Source organism: Corapipo altera, unplaced genomic scaffold (genome assembly GCF_003945725.1).
Source record: "Corapipo altera isolate COAL_440 unplaced genomic scaffold, ASM394572v1 65, whole genome shotgun sequence".
NCBI classification, from domain to species: domain Eukaryota; kingdom Metazoa; phylum Chordata; class Aves; order Passeriformes; family Pipridae; genus Corapipo; species Corapipo altera.
This window is the reverse complement of record NW_020884891.1, coordinates 10092491-10105194: the sequence shown is the minus strand read 5'-3', so window position 1 is coordinate 10105194 and position 12704 is coordinate 10092491. Positions and strand designations below refer to the sequence as shown.

The window sequence follows — 12704 nt, the reverse complement described above, 5'->3', positions numbered from 1 at the left end:
GGAGCTGTTCTGATTTAAGGAGCTGCTGCAATAACAGTCTGTTATGGCTTTATGCAAAGAATAAAGTATTTTCATGCACTGATGGGAATAAAGAGCAGTTTCTGTGTGACTTAGCTTAAAGAACAAGAAGAGTGAATGTTTCATATTTTTGCAATGTGTTTAGCTTGCATGAAACTCTTTCCAACAAAAAGGACTGTTCTAGTTATGGCTCTCTGAGAAGCTTTGGTACTGTGTTGCTAAAGGGGCTTCTCTTAGGTCAAGTGCTTCTAGACCACAAGAATATCATTTTTATCTTCTCAAATGAAGATAAATCTCATGGTGCCTTCAGCATACACTACAGTGATAGCTGATAATCTCAATTCACAACTATATGCAGTGGGGTGATGACAATGTAATGGTATCCTTTATGATGTGTCAAGGGGACATATTATTTGTGTTGGCTTTTCTTTTCCCTCTTACATTTTTTCTTGAGGTTAAATACTTAACCTTGACTTCAGGCTGTATTTTTTTCTCATTGCTTTTCTCCGTTATACATTATTTGGTTTGGTTACAGTCACTAGACTTTAACTGCTCTGACATATTAATTTTTAAGGGCACAAATGACTTCATTAAAATAATGTCCTTCAGATAAGTACACTTGGCACTGTGATTGGAAGTGGACAAGAAGAAATATGAAGCATCAACTCCTTTACATTTAGAATATATTATGGGAACCAAACCCAGTAAAATATGTATTTGAAATGCTTCTTAGCTAACTTTTAGAAACTCATTGTGTAGCCTACACACACAAATCAATTAGGAGGGTTTTTTTCCTAATGTTTCTAGTCAAAGATTTGTTTTGTTTGATGTCTTCATTTATATCCAACACTGTTTTCTTAGAATCATAGAATGGTTTGGAAGAGACCTTCAAGATCATCTTGTTCCAACCCTCCTGCTGTGGGCAGGGACACCTTCCACTAGACCAGGTTTCTCAAAGCCTCATCCAGCCTGACTTTGAACATTTCCAGGGTTGGGGCAGCCACAGCTTCCCTGGGTAACTTGTTCCAGTGCCTCATCACACCCACAGTAAAGAATTTCCTCCTAAGATCCAATCTAAACCTGCCCTTTGTAAGTTTAAATCCAGTCCCCCTTGTCCAGTCACTATGTGCCCTTGTCAAAACTCCCTCCCCACATCACTTGTAGCCCTTTTAGGTACTGGAAGGTCTCCCTGGATCCTTCTCTTCTCCAGGTTGAACAACCCCCAACTGTCTCTGCCTGTGTCCATGGCAGAGGTGTTCCAGCCCTCTGAGCATCTTCACGGCCTTCTCTGGACTCGCTCCAACAGGTCCACATCCTTCTTATGTTTGGGTCCTGGAGCTGCAATCTCACGAGAGCAGAGTAGATAGCAGGCTGGCATGAGCAGTAGCTACAGTGACCTGAAACTTCAGATCTCCTCCAGTTTTGCTTTCTGTTTTCCCTTCTGACAGACCATTCTCTTTTTCATGTGGTATCTGTGAGTGCTCCCAGAGCCCCCGTGCCACCTTTCCTGAGGCTTGAGGGGTATCATGTAAAGCTGCCTCATGGACTGCCTGCTCACCTGAGACTCCCCTGGCACCTTTCCAGGCTGTTTTGAGGTGACCTGAATTGAACAAGTTATTTCAGATGTGTACTAATACAACTGAAAGCTTTTAGCTGAGCGATGATTTCTGCTTACCCTTCTCTGGGGCTCTCCTTAGCTCTTGGAAGGGCTTTTAGATTTCTTCACTAATCAGCAAGTTTGTGGAAGTAAAATGCTTTCAGATGGTAGCTGGTTCAGTGGTCCTGTGGACACTCACACTCTGGAGAACGCATCCTGAGATCCAGCATTACCAAGCAGTGTTTTTACCTTGTGCTGGAGACTGAGGAGGACCTGAGCTGAAATTACAGCCTATTTTCCCTGTCTCCCTCCGAGCCTTACAGCACATTCAGTGAACACAGCAGGCTGCTTTGGGGTGATGAGGCCTCAGCCACTTCCTTCACTTCTTCAAGAGCACCATTTTAAAATGAGGTATATAAATGCTGAGCTGCCGCAGATTAAAAAATAAAAGTTAAAATTGAAGCTGACCCAAGTTAAAAAGCAATTTTCTGAGAATGTAAAGGCATAAAGGAAAGTGCCTGAACACGATTTTAAGTGGGCTTCTGAATGTGGAAGATAGACAGCAGGAATAAAAGGAAGCATGTGTTGGTGGGGTGCTGCAGATGCAGAGAGCCCTAGAGTAACATGCTAGGAGCAAATTTCAATTAAATGAACATACTTCATGCAACCACTAAATTCTGTCTAGATAAATGGATTTTAGAAGAATGTATGTATTTTTTGAAACTATGAAGTCTCTTGATAAAGTAGTAATAAATCTGTCAGAATTTCTACTTTAACCAAAGCTTAGCTGTAATACGGGATTCATTTCAACACCCAAACCCATTTTGGGGTGGGAAGAGACTTTTCCAGCTTTGGAATTAGATTTCTCTGCAATGGGTATTATGTTCTTGACCCCACATCATTGCCTTTGAGGAGCAGCAGTATTTAAAATCCGCTGTAATGCAATAAGCCTGAGCTCCAGCTAAGTGTGTGCTGTGCTGTGCTGTTATAATACAGCACTGGTGGTGGCCGTGGTTAAGGCACTGAAAGTATGTGAGGTAAACACAGGGCTTTCTTCAGGATAATTAATAATTTAATCTCTGTGAAGTAGGGGTTGCTCTTCATTTATCCCAACTACTCTTTGATTTTTCTCTTCAGCCCATGTTAGCTGGTATCTTTCCCTTTCTGCCTTCCTCCCCCCACACAGGTTGCCTTTTATAATAAACTCTTTCAGCAAAGATCAGCTTTTATTTCTTTCAGATGGCACCAAGCTTTTATTTCTTGTAAAAAATAGTTGTGACTTGCTGTAAAAGACGTTCTCAGATTGAACAGACCCCCTTTAAGAAAATGACATGATAAAGGGCTGCAGTCCCTGCTGTGACTGGTATGAAGTGGTACCTGCTTTGCTAAAAACATCATTCCCAGGCCAGGCTGTGGAGTCTTGGACTAACATGATGGTACTTTTGTGTATGTGTGCAAAGCTGCAGGGAATCCTGTGCCAGTAATCCAGTTTAACACTGAGGAGTCAGGGTAGGGAGATATATCCCTAGTTTATGTTTATCCTGTAACATGCAAAAAATTTAGCAGTTCTAGCGGGTGCTGATTTCAAAGTGACTGACTAATATTTTGAATATATATTTTCAAAATATTTTCTTCCTCAAATTTAAATTGAGCTAACAATTCTTTTAGCACTCCAAACTAAATTGCCTGTGGCACTGTTGGTTGGCTTTAAGTATTGCCTTTCCCACTCCTGGTAGCTGGAACAGTTGTGCTTTTGTTTTACAATTAATATTTTGATGAAAACTTGTAAGGTACTGTAGGCATAAATATTTAATATCTTCTCTCCATATTTCTTTATTGCTGAGCTTCGTGATAAGTTAGTAATTCAAACTGAAATGCAGATAAAATAGTAATGTGAACAGTTTAAATCTGCATTTTTCCAAAGCTCCTGTGGTCAAGATGACTGCATTCTAGCAAGAATATTGCTATTTAAAATTGTTTACCTCTACACTTCAGCTGAATGCTGCTGTATATGATAAATGAGGTAAATAAAGGTGCCTTTCGGGTCCCAATAACTGCACAAGAAACCTAATCATTTTCACTAACATAAAATAATTTAACAAATGGAACAGTGCCATAGCACCCTAATAAGAAATTTCTGAATATGGTACCACATATGGCCAAAGCCTCTTCAGGCATAATTCAAGCTTTTCTTTTTTTCTTCCCTGTTTTTAGTAGGTTTGTTTCATGTTTAATGTGGAATAAAACTTTGTGTTTTTAGAGTTTACTTTTATTTTTTTAGAGTTTACTTAATTTTTGGTCTGGAAATGAAACATTGTGGTTTACCTTTCTCCCATGATGACTGGTGCCACTTCATCTTATAGGTAAAAGGTGTTGAAGTTTGTGGCACTGTTCCTCAGGAAAAGGCTCAGATTTTCATCTCTTTAGAAGCACAGCTATGTCACTTATACCAAATAGAGCAATGTCTTTAAAGGCAGATGTGAAAGCCTCTGTCCCACTTTCTCTTCCTCCTCCTCTTTCCATCCTTCTCTGTCTCCCCCAGAAAAAGGTAACTTCTGAACAGATGGAGATATTGCTATTTAATAAAAGTAATCTTTGCACAACACTGATGGGCTTTTTCTAGCCAAGGCAGTGTCATTTGGCTTTGTATTTTTAACAGCATTACCATTTGAGGGAAAAGAAGTTAATCCATTGCTTTGTTAGTGTAATCTGGGTTATCTGCTGTGGAAATGTGCTTGCAAGACTTTGGTCTGATAGAATTTGTCTGAAATTTAACTATCTTTACTGCTTGCTTAAGCAGGATAAAAATCTTGGGTTTCTGTCTGGAGCACACACTGTCAGAGAGCACAAATAGATTTAATAACATTTAAAATTCCTCTTCAAAGCACAGTTCAGTTGTGGGTTTTTTGTATTTGTCTGAAGAGTCAAATTGTGTCCTAATCCTACACTTTGATCCACTTTGTAAACCTTTCTGTCTTGTCTTGCAGATGCCAAGGTACCTCCTGTAGCAATGCAAGTGAAAATAGATCCGAGTGGAAGTGCAACTTTATTAGAGCCTTGGGATCTTGAAGAAACATTTATCCCGAAGTCTACTGGTTAAACCACAACATAAGAACCATCTGTGAGAGTGTGTCTCGATTCCAGCTGTTTGAATCCAACCATTACTGGAAATCTATGGATACTAAAATCTCCTTGGCCTCATTACATTTTAATTGTAAAAGAAGCTGGATGTTGCCGGTGGCTTTTGCACAACCTTACTGAGAAAGCTCCTGGCAGCTGTGGGGATGAGCTTTTCCAGGTGGAAGGGTGTCGGTTGGATATGAGGCACCTCATACTACTCCTGCTTTCTGTGTACAGTCACAGCTACAGTTTCTGAGTTCAAATTCCTGGCTACAGGTACATTTAATATCAATTTTGTGCCTTAAAAGAACCAAGAACCATGTTTCATTAATGCATGGTGGTGGAAGCACAGATGGTGCATTTCTAAAAGAAACCAGAAAACACTTTAAAATAAATGAGGAGCTGTTAATTTCTCCTATGGTGGCTCTTTTAACCAAATGTTAATGGGGTTGGGCAGAGGCTGTGTACGGGCCAGATATTTCTGTCTTTGCTGTAATGGAAGCAAATGAAGACAAAGTGGGAATTAATCTAACTATATCTATCCCTCCCAAGCACAAATATTCCTATCTTTGCAGAGAAGGAGTCTGAGCTTTCCTACTAAGAGGGCAGAGTGAGGCAGCAGCTCTAAATCCTGACAGAACAATGCTGATGAACTGACGACGTGGTGGGAAAAGGCTGTCTGGGAGTGTCTGGGTGGTGGGGGCACTGCAGAGATGTTTTCAGAAGGTCAGATTAGGAATATCCTCTCATTAGGGGCCACACAGTTCAGAATGAAGCTGATGAGTATGTTTTATGCTGACATTTTTCTGTCAAAGCCAAACCTGTTTGTGGGAAAATGGTTAGTTTCAGTGAAGGTCCCATTTTGAAAAGTTTTTTTTAATGTATTTTCAGTTCAAAGTACATTTATAACTTGACATTTAAGTTATAATACAAGCCAAACCTCCAGATTTACTGAAAATAGAAAGGCCAAAACCACTCTCAGGTAATTTTAAAACTACTGAAGCAATTTTGTCAATAAGACCATTTTCTTTTAACCTTTGCTGTTTGGGTTTCTTCCATTCAGTAGCATTTTTCAGAGTTCTTGTCTAATTGATGTGTATTTATTTTTATTTACATTTTAATTTTCAAAATTTCTTTTAGAATGGCAGAGCAGTTTCTTTGAGTGCAGCTACTCTCATCCTGCCAGGGGCCAAAGGGTGGCATGACCAGCCCCCTGGCACTGGGTGGAGGGCAGGACACCACTGAATTCTGGAGTCATGGCACTGTGCAGGAGGGGGTCAGCACTGAAATCTGGCCTGGTCACTCTACTCTTGGAAATAGTTTCTAGGCACACTTCCTCTGCAGATAGTTAAGCTTTCCCAAACTCAGAAAACCCATCTGTATGTTGAGATCCTATTGCAACTACCTTGCAGAAAGCCTGTTGTGGTTTAACTGGGCAGTTCCTAGAAAAAATAGCAAGCATACCCATGTGAAATTTTGGGTTTGTATGTTTTTGCACTTGGCAGATAAAATGCTGTTTGGAAGCAGCGTGAGCCTGAGTCTGGCTCTGTGTGCAGTTGGAATGTTGTGGCTCCAAGTGAGAGTGCTGCTGACTTTTGGCTGTGTGCGGCACAAAGATAGCTTCCGGTGGCTCACTTGGCAAATACAGGCTGGTGACTGGACATCCGGGATGAACTTTGTGCCTTTCAAAAGGATTAGGGAACAAGTCTGAGCTGTGAGTTGAGGTGGAAGGGAGTTTGGTTTGGGTGGTGGCCAATAGCACTGATGGCATGAAAGCATGCCTTCCTTGTCAGAGTCTGAGTATCCTAACAAATGTGGGAGCATACCTATTAATAAGAAATAATTTTCTGATGGCTACTTTTGTTGCCATACGATTTTTCCTGTCCTTCTCCATGGGATCTTAAAGGTAGTTGCTTTACATGGATCCCTTGCTGTTCATCAGTGCATTGGCACCGTGCCTTCGGTGCACTCCTTTCCCTGAGGAGTTCCACATAACCTGCTGAAGTTAAACTGGTGGGATTTCCCCCAGGCTGTAAACAGTTTCTTGTGCTCCTGTTAGTTTGTTTGGAAAGTTGGAAAGCTGGAGTAATAGAAAATAATCATTGGCGTCAAACTATTACGAATCATTAAAAAGAGCGCAGCAACGGGAGCTACAGATAATTCCTCATTCTGAAAATGAGCACGTCTCATGTTATTGCTGCAGTAATTACCTAAAAATACTTAATACTTAATTACTTCCGACGTGTCAATCTTCATAACAGTTTATTAGAAGATTCTAATGGATGTAGCAGCTGCTTCCACAAGCAAACGTGTTTGTGGCTGAACCTGACATTCTGCTCTAAATATTATTCCACCTTGATCAATATTATTTCTCCACATATATCGTTACAGCTGTAACAGATTGGGAAGGGAGGGTTTATCCAGCTGCAGTGGGAATTGCTCTGCTCACTTGTGACTTCCAATTTATACTGCTAGAACTAGTAGAAATGTTTGCAGCCAATTTATCATGAGGAAGAAACTGGAATGGTTTTCATGACCATGGTCTTGTCTTCTTGTCTTCTTTCAGCCATACAAATGACTGGCTGAAAATCCAAAGGCTCCTCTTTCAGGAATTGTCAACTGGATGAGAGAGTTGGTGTGAGGGGACAATATTCACCTCTCTCTGATGCAGAGAGGGAGGCCTTAGGGAAATAGGTATGGACAGGTATGCTCTGTGTTGTGGTGCTACTGGTGGCGGGGTTGTTCTCTGGTGCTCTTGGGCAGAAGGATGAAAATTAGAAGTGCATAATGTCCTTTAGCTACAAATGCAGAATTCTTGTTTGTACATTATTATTGGTCTTGGTTGCCAAAAAGCATACTTGGCATTTTGAACAGACAGCTTCAGTCTGGAGCACTCACAAGTTTAGTCTGTGTGAAGCTCAATGGAAATAGCGAAGTAGGACAGAGTATAATCCAGAAATCTAAAATCAATTTTTTTTAATTTTGTACAGAACATGTTTAAAAATACCCAAATTAATAAATACACCAAAAGAAGCAACTTGAAAGCAATAGTCTCTGATAACAAGGTCTACCTTAACTTAATTAATATTGAATTCTATAACTTCAAACTCTGTTGTGTTCCTGCATTGCTGCTTTCTTTGTTTTTCTGTCTTTTGAAAAATTTGCTGGATCAGGCATTACTAAGAACTGCAGGACTGTCCCTTCTTCACTTCAGCACCAGGAGTTTCATGCCCTTTAAGCACAAGAGTTTGAGTTTTATCCTCCTACTTCTGCAATTTCTTTGGAGACCAAGACTACATTACAATTTACTTCTTTAGATCTTGCACTGTCCTACTTAGTGTCACATCAGTGAGTCAGCCACTTAATGTCCTTTATAAGCTTCTGAGCTGTCCTTCAAACATCCCTACACCTTGGGCAAGTTAAGATTGGATCCAAGTTTTGCTTTCCTGCTTGGCTTTCTCCCACTGACTGAATCTGGGCAGCAACAATCTTGGCACAGCCAGAGTGGTCTGGTTTGCTGACGGTGCAAAACAGAGTAGTAAATTAAAAACAACTTAATGAGAATGCCTATTCTTATTTCTGGTAGTTTTCCATTGATTTCGTGGGTAAATAACAGGTGTCTTGAGACATAAAGTTCGTATTTTGAAAACCTGTATTTTTCATTTATCACTGTGGAAGCTGCTCTGTGCAGCCTTAGTAAATCTCCAGAGCTGCCACACTGCATTATGCATGTGTCGCATTGTAGTTTGCAGATACTAATTTAACCAAGTGTTCTTCTAAAAAATGCATTGCAAATCTTGTTATAGCAGGTGCCTGGTAAGAACAACATCTGAGTGGTGTCAGCAAACTGAGCTGACTTTGCACAAGTTTTTCTGTGTTACATAGCCCTTCTCTTTGCAGGATATGACAAACACAGCACAGTGGTATCTCGTTGGAGAGAAGCTCAGTTTTTGTTAAATATGTGTAAGAAGTTCAAACTGGGTCACCCTGAGAGAGAAGCTGATATCAAATAGAGGTAGGCATGGCTTTAATTCTGCAGGAGTGGGTGAACATTAATAGTAATAGTTCCACTGACTTTCATGGGATGAGTAGTATCAGTCACACATGCAAATACTCAGGCTATGGATAGATGTGAAAGGAAAAGAATAGTCATCAGCATTAATGTCCATGAAATTGGTAACCCAGGGGTGCAGCTAAAGTTCTCTCTGGTTATTGACCACTAAGTTGTTTTGGTTTTTTTCTCCCTTGAATGGCTTTGGCTGAATTAGGCTTTAGGGTTGGTGTTAGAATTACATTTTTGATCTTCTTGTGGATTTTTCAGCAGTTCAGATGTTATATAGGCTGTAACTGCTTTTCAGAGCAGTCCAGGCAAGAGGAAAAATATCTTGCCAGAAAATGCTCCCTCGTAGGCTGTAAAAGTGATTAAAAATTGAGATATGCCTTTTTAAATAAGTTTCTGTTCTAAGGGATAAATCAACAACTGAACTATCTCTTGGCATCCTCATCTGCATGAAAAAGGTTTGACTTCGGTGGGATTTTTTTTAAATTTAGAAAATATTAAAATAAGGCAGAATATGAATTCAAAGCAAAGCAATATAAACACAGAAGCTTACAGCTTAGTTACAGCTTCCTAAAAGTTAAATAAAGAAAATGTATTGTGATGGTTCACTGGCTTGTATCTTATCTTGCAAAGGGTAGCTAACATAACCAGGGTAGCATATTCTGCAAAAAATCCAGTTTATTCTCTCTGTTACCCTGGATAATGAATATTCTTCAGAAGAGAATGCAAATGTATTTTCTTATTTCCTCTGTCTAAAATTGGGAGAGAGTGTTTGTTTAAAAGGTAACAAAAAGATTAAAACGGGATAGAAAGGCGGCAATTATCTGTGATAAACAATGCATTATGTTTTGGTTTGCAGGCTACGAGGCTGTCACTGAAATGTTCCTCGTCTCATGTAATATTTTGTGCTGCTGCATTGCTTTTCAATTATACAGCTCAAAGGAAAGTTTCCACTGACAAAAGCAGTGAAAGCACATTGCTTTTAGTATTGGTTTTTGGCGTTTTTTTCCTTCTTTTATAGGTCTCAAGTGTCTCTTCAAATCTAAGTCCAAATGACAGCAGTCCGGGAGTTTGAAAGTTATTAGAGAGCTATGGATATATGCAGCTAATGAAATATGCCCGCTTACAATATATCAAGACATGCAGAACTTTGAGGAAAACTCAGCGATCTCAATATTTAATACAAGCTGGAGTTAAAGTATTATTTTTTTGTTTTTGCAAATACAGCATATGCTAATCTATTGCTGAGCATTCGTCTAGCAGATTCAATTTCCACTCGTAATTTTTCATTTATTAGTTTCTCTTTCGCATAAACACAGCTGTGTGTTCTGATCTGCGCTGCTGAGATCTGATGTGGTGCAGTATATGGGGTACCCAAGTGATTTAATGTGGAGAGCCAGGGAGTAGATGGGAGGAACTGCAGAGCAGTCTTGGAATAAATATTGGTTCTGATTTAAATTCATCTTTGCGAAGTTTTTACCCCAAACTTTCCACCAGTTGCTCATATTAAAGATGGACCAATAAATGTTGGACAGAGGGATGGTTTTGAGCCATGTTGCAGCTCAGGAACAGGGAGCAGTTTCTACTGTGTTTGGCCCCAGATGTCTCTGGTATGCAAATTCACTTGCAGCACTGATATACTGATAAGGATCATACAAAACTGATAACAGTCCTGCTGCTGCTGTTTTCTGGCTGCCACCTCTTGATCTAAGGTTTTCTGAGGCAGAGGTTTGTAATCAGGAAGCTTATAATTTCGAAGGCACAATGAGAAACAAATGCTTTATTTAAAATGTAATACTGAGTCCACCACTGGCTATGTGTCAGCTTGTTTTGGGGTGATGTTATTGTAAAATTATTTCAGAAAAACAAAACAAAACCCCTAAATAACAAAACAAGGCTCTCCATCATCTCCAGTGGTTTCCTTGCTGTAACATATATCTGAAAATCAATATGTATTTTATTTAAAATTTCACACTAAGCTACCTTCTTCAGGTACAACAACTGATTTGAAAGAGCTACTGCCCAGCAGAGCTGGAAGGGTTTTGGAGGTTATGCCACAATTTGTCCGAAGTTATTGAATAACTTTTCTTTGACTTGAGCACCCTGCAGTTCAACCCCCTGCAGATGGCTGTGTCTGTTTTATCAAGAATGTAAAGCACAGATTAAAAGTGTCTGTTGTAGGTGCGAGGGAAATGAGTTCAGCCTTATCCCCTTGGTTTTTTATCCATATCCCTACAGAGGACCTGGGCTCGATTCTCATCTCACTGGAGAATCCACCTACCCTCATCACTCCAGTGTTTCCACTTTATTTTCTGGACCGTGGTAAGACACAGTCTCATTTCATGTATTGCACATATAACTTGACACCTCCTCTTCCCACCAAGGGAATATTTTTCCCATTACCTGTAAATGAGCTTTCATTCCTGGGTCTGGCTTGACTCGTGTGAGCCCATCCTTTCTGTGGCCACTGCAGGGTGGGGAGCAGGGCTGGTGGCCTTCCAGAAGCCACTGAGCCAACCTGTTCCCTGCTGTTCTTGCCCCGAGCACTTCTCAGTGAGGGAAGGTCTCTGGGGAGAGATGATACAGTTTAATAGAAGAGCTGATAGAACTGGGAAGAGGACTTGTGTCCTGATAAGCTTTTCTTGTCTTTATTTTTAATCTTTGTTGGTTGGTTTTAATGAAATCCAGTGCTTATCTACAAGCCTTTTCCTGATTGCATCCTTTGGTTATCATGCTGCACTGACAGTATTTTCTAAGGCTATGGAAAATAATTAGAGTATATTATATTTATTACCTAGGTGTTGTCTCACTTGTGAATCCTTTTTTCCAGCAAACTGTCCACACTCAGCACTTGGCTAATGGAGTGCTCCAGCTCTGTGCTGCTTTGAGCTCATGCAGTAATGCTAAGAGAATAATTGTATTTGAAATAAAGAAAGAAATAGTGCTACATGTAGTACTTGCCTGTAACCTCTGGGGTTTGGCCTTTGAGGTACAGGCAGTGATGTTTTGCAGAGCAAAAGGAGTTTGTGGGTGCTGCTGGGTGCCAGCTGCTCCCATGCACAACCCTGACAGGAGTGTCTGGTTCAGGAAATTCCTGAGCTGTAAGTCACTGGAGGTTGGAAGGGTATTCAGGGCAAGAGTTGCTTGATGCCTGCCTTGCTCTTGTGAACACATTTCTGAGCATTTGCTGCTGACAGTTGGAGATGGGACAGTGGGTTGGCTAAATCTTGGGGCTGAGCCCATACCTCACTTCTGTGTTCATAAATAATTGGCATGCTAACCACAGCTGTTAATTGCAACGGAGCTTGCAATGATTAATTCTAATTGCTATTCATTATTTCTCTAGCGTGTCAAATGTACTAGAAACAAAATCTGGTGAGTGCTGAGCATTAAGATCTGGTTACAGTAAGAGATAAGTCCTGATTTTTATCTGTTCTCTGCAGTGTTGGGCAGCTTAGCCTATGCTAAGGTGTTTGCCTGTGCAACGTGATGCAAAGCTTGCTAAATGCAGAGGCTGGGGCCTCAACTGCTTGTAAATCATTTTATTTTCTGATTGGTGGAGCTTCGCTGGTTTAATCTCAGTTTAAATCTGACCTCTGGGTTTTGGGTGGCTGCTCACAGCACTGTTATTACCAGTTTTGATGACAAGTGACCTTTGCTTTGTAGCAGCAGGCTGAGGTAGGGATTCCACCCCCTTGGAGAGATGGCTGGTAGCTGGAGGAAGTTATCCAGTTGCCTCAGTAGCTGAGGGGTGTGTTTGTCTAAATGGGCAGACTACACTTCATTCTTTTTCACTTCTGCAATCATTTGCTTGGGAAACACAAATGTCAACCTCAAAATGGGAATTCCACATTGAGATACTTGGTAAATTTTACCTATTACAGTATCACTTAGTTCACCTTTTTTACA

At 40.4% G+C, this 12704-nt stretch overlaps 1 long non-coding RNA gene across 1 annotated transcript; it reads left to right on the top strand.

Annotated features, from left to right (window-relative positions):
• Positions 1-5416: 5416 nt before the first annotated feature.
• On the top strand, positions 5417-8710 carry LOC113947992. The gene is made up of 3 exons (XR_003527948.1): positions 5417-5518; positions 6241-6449; positions 8636-8710. It is a non-coding gene; the product is annotated as an uncharacterized LOC113947992 (long non-coding RNA).
• The last annotated feature ends 3994 nt before the right edge of the window (positions 8711-12704 follow it).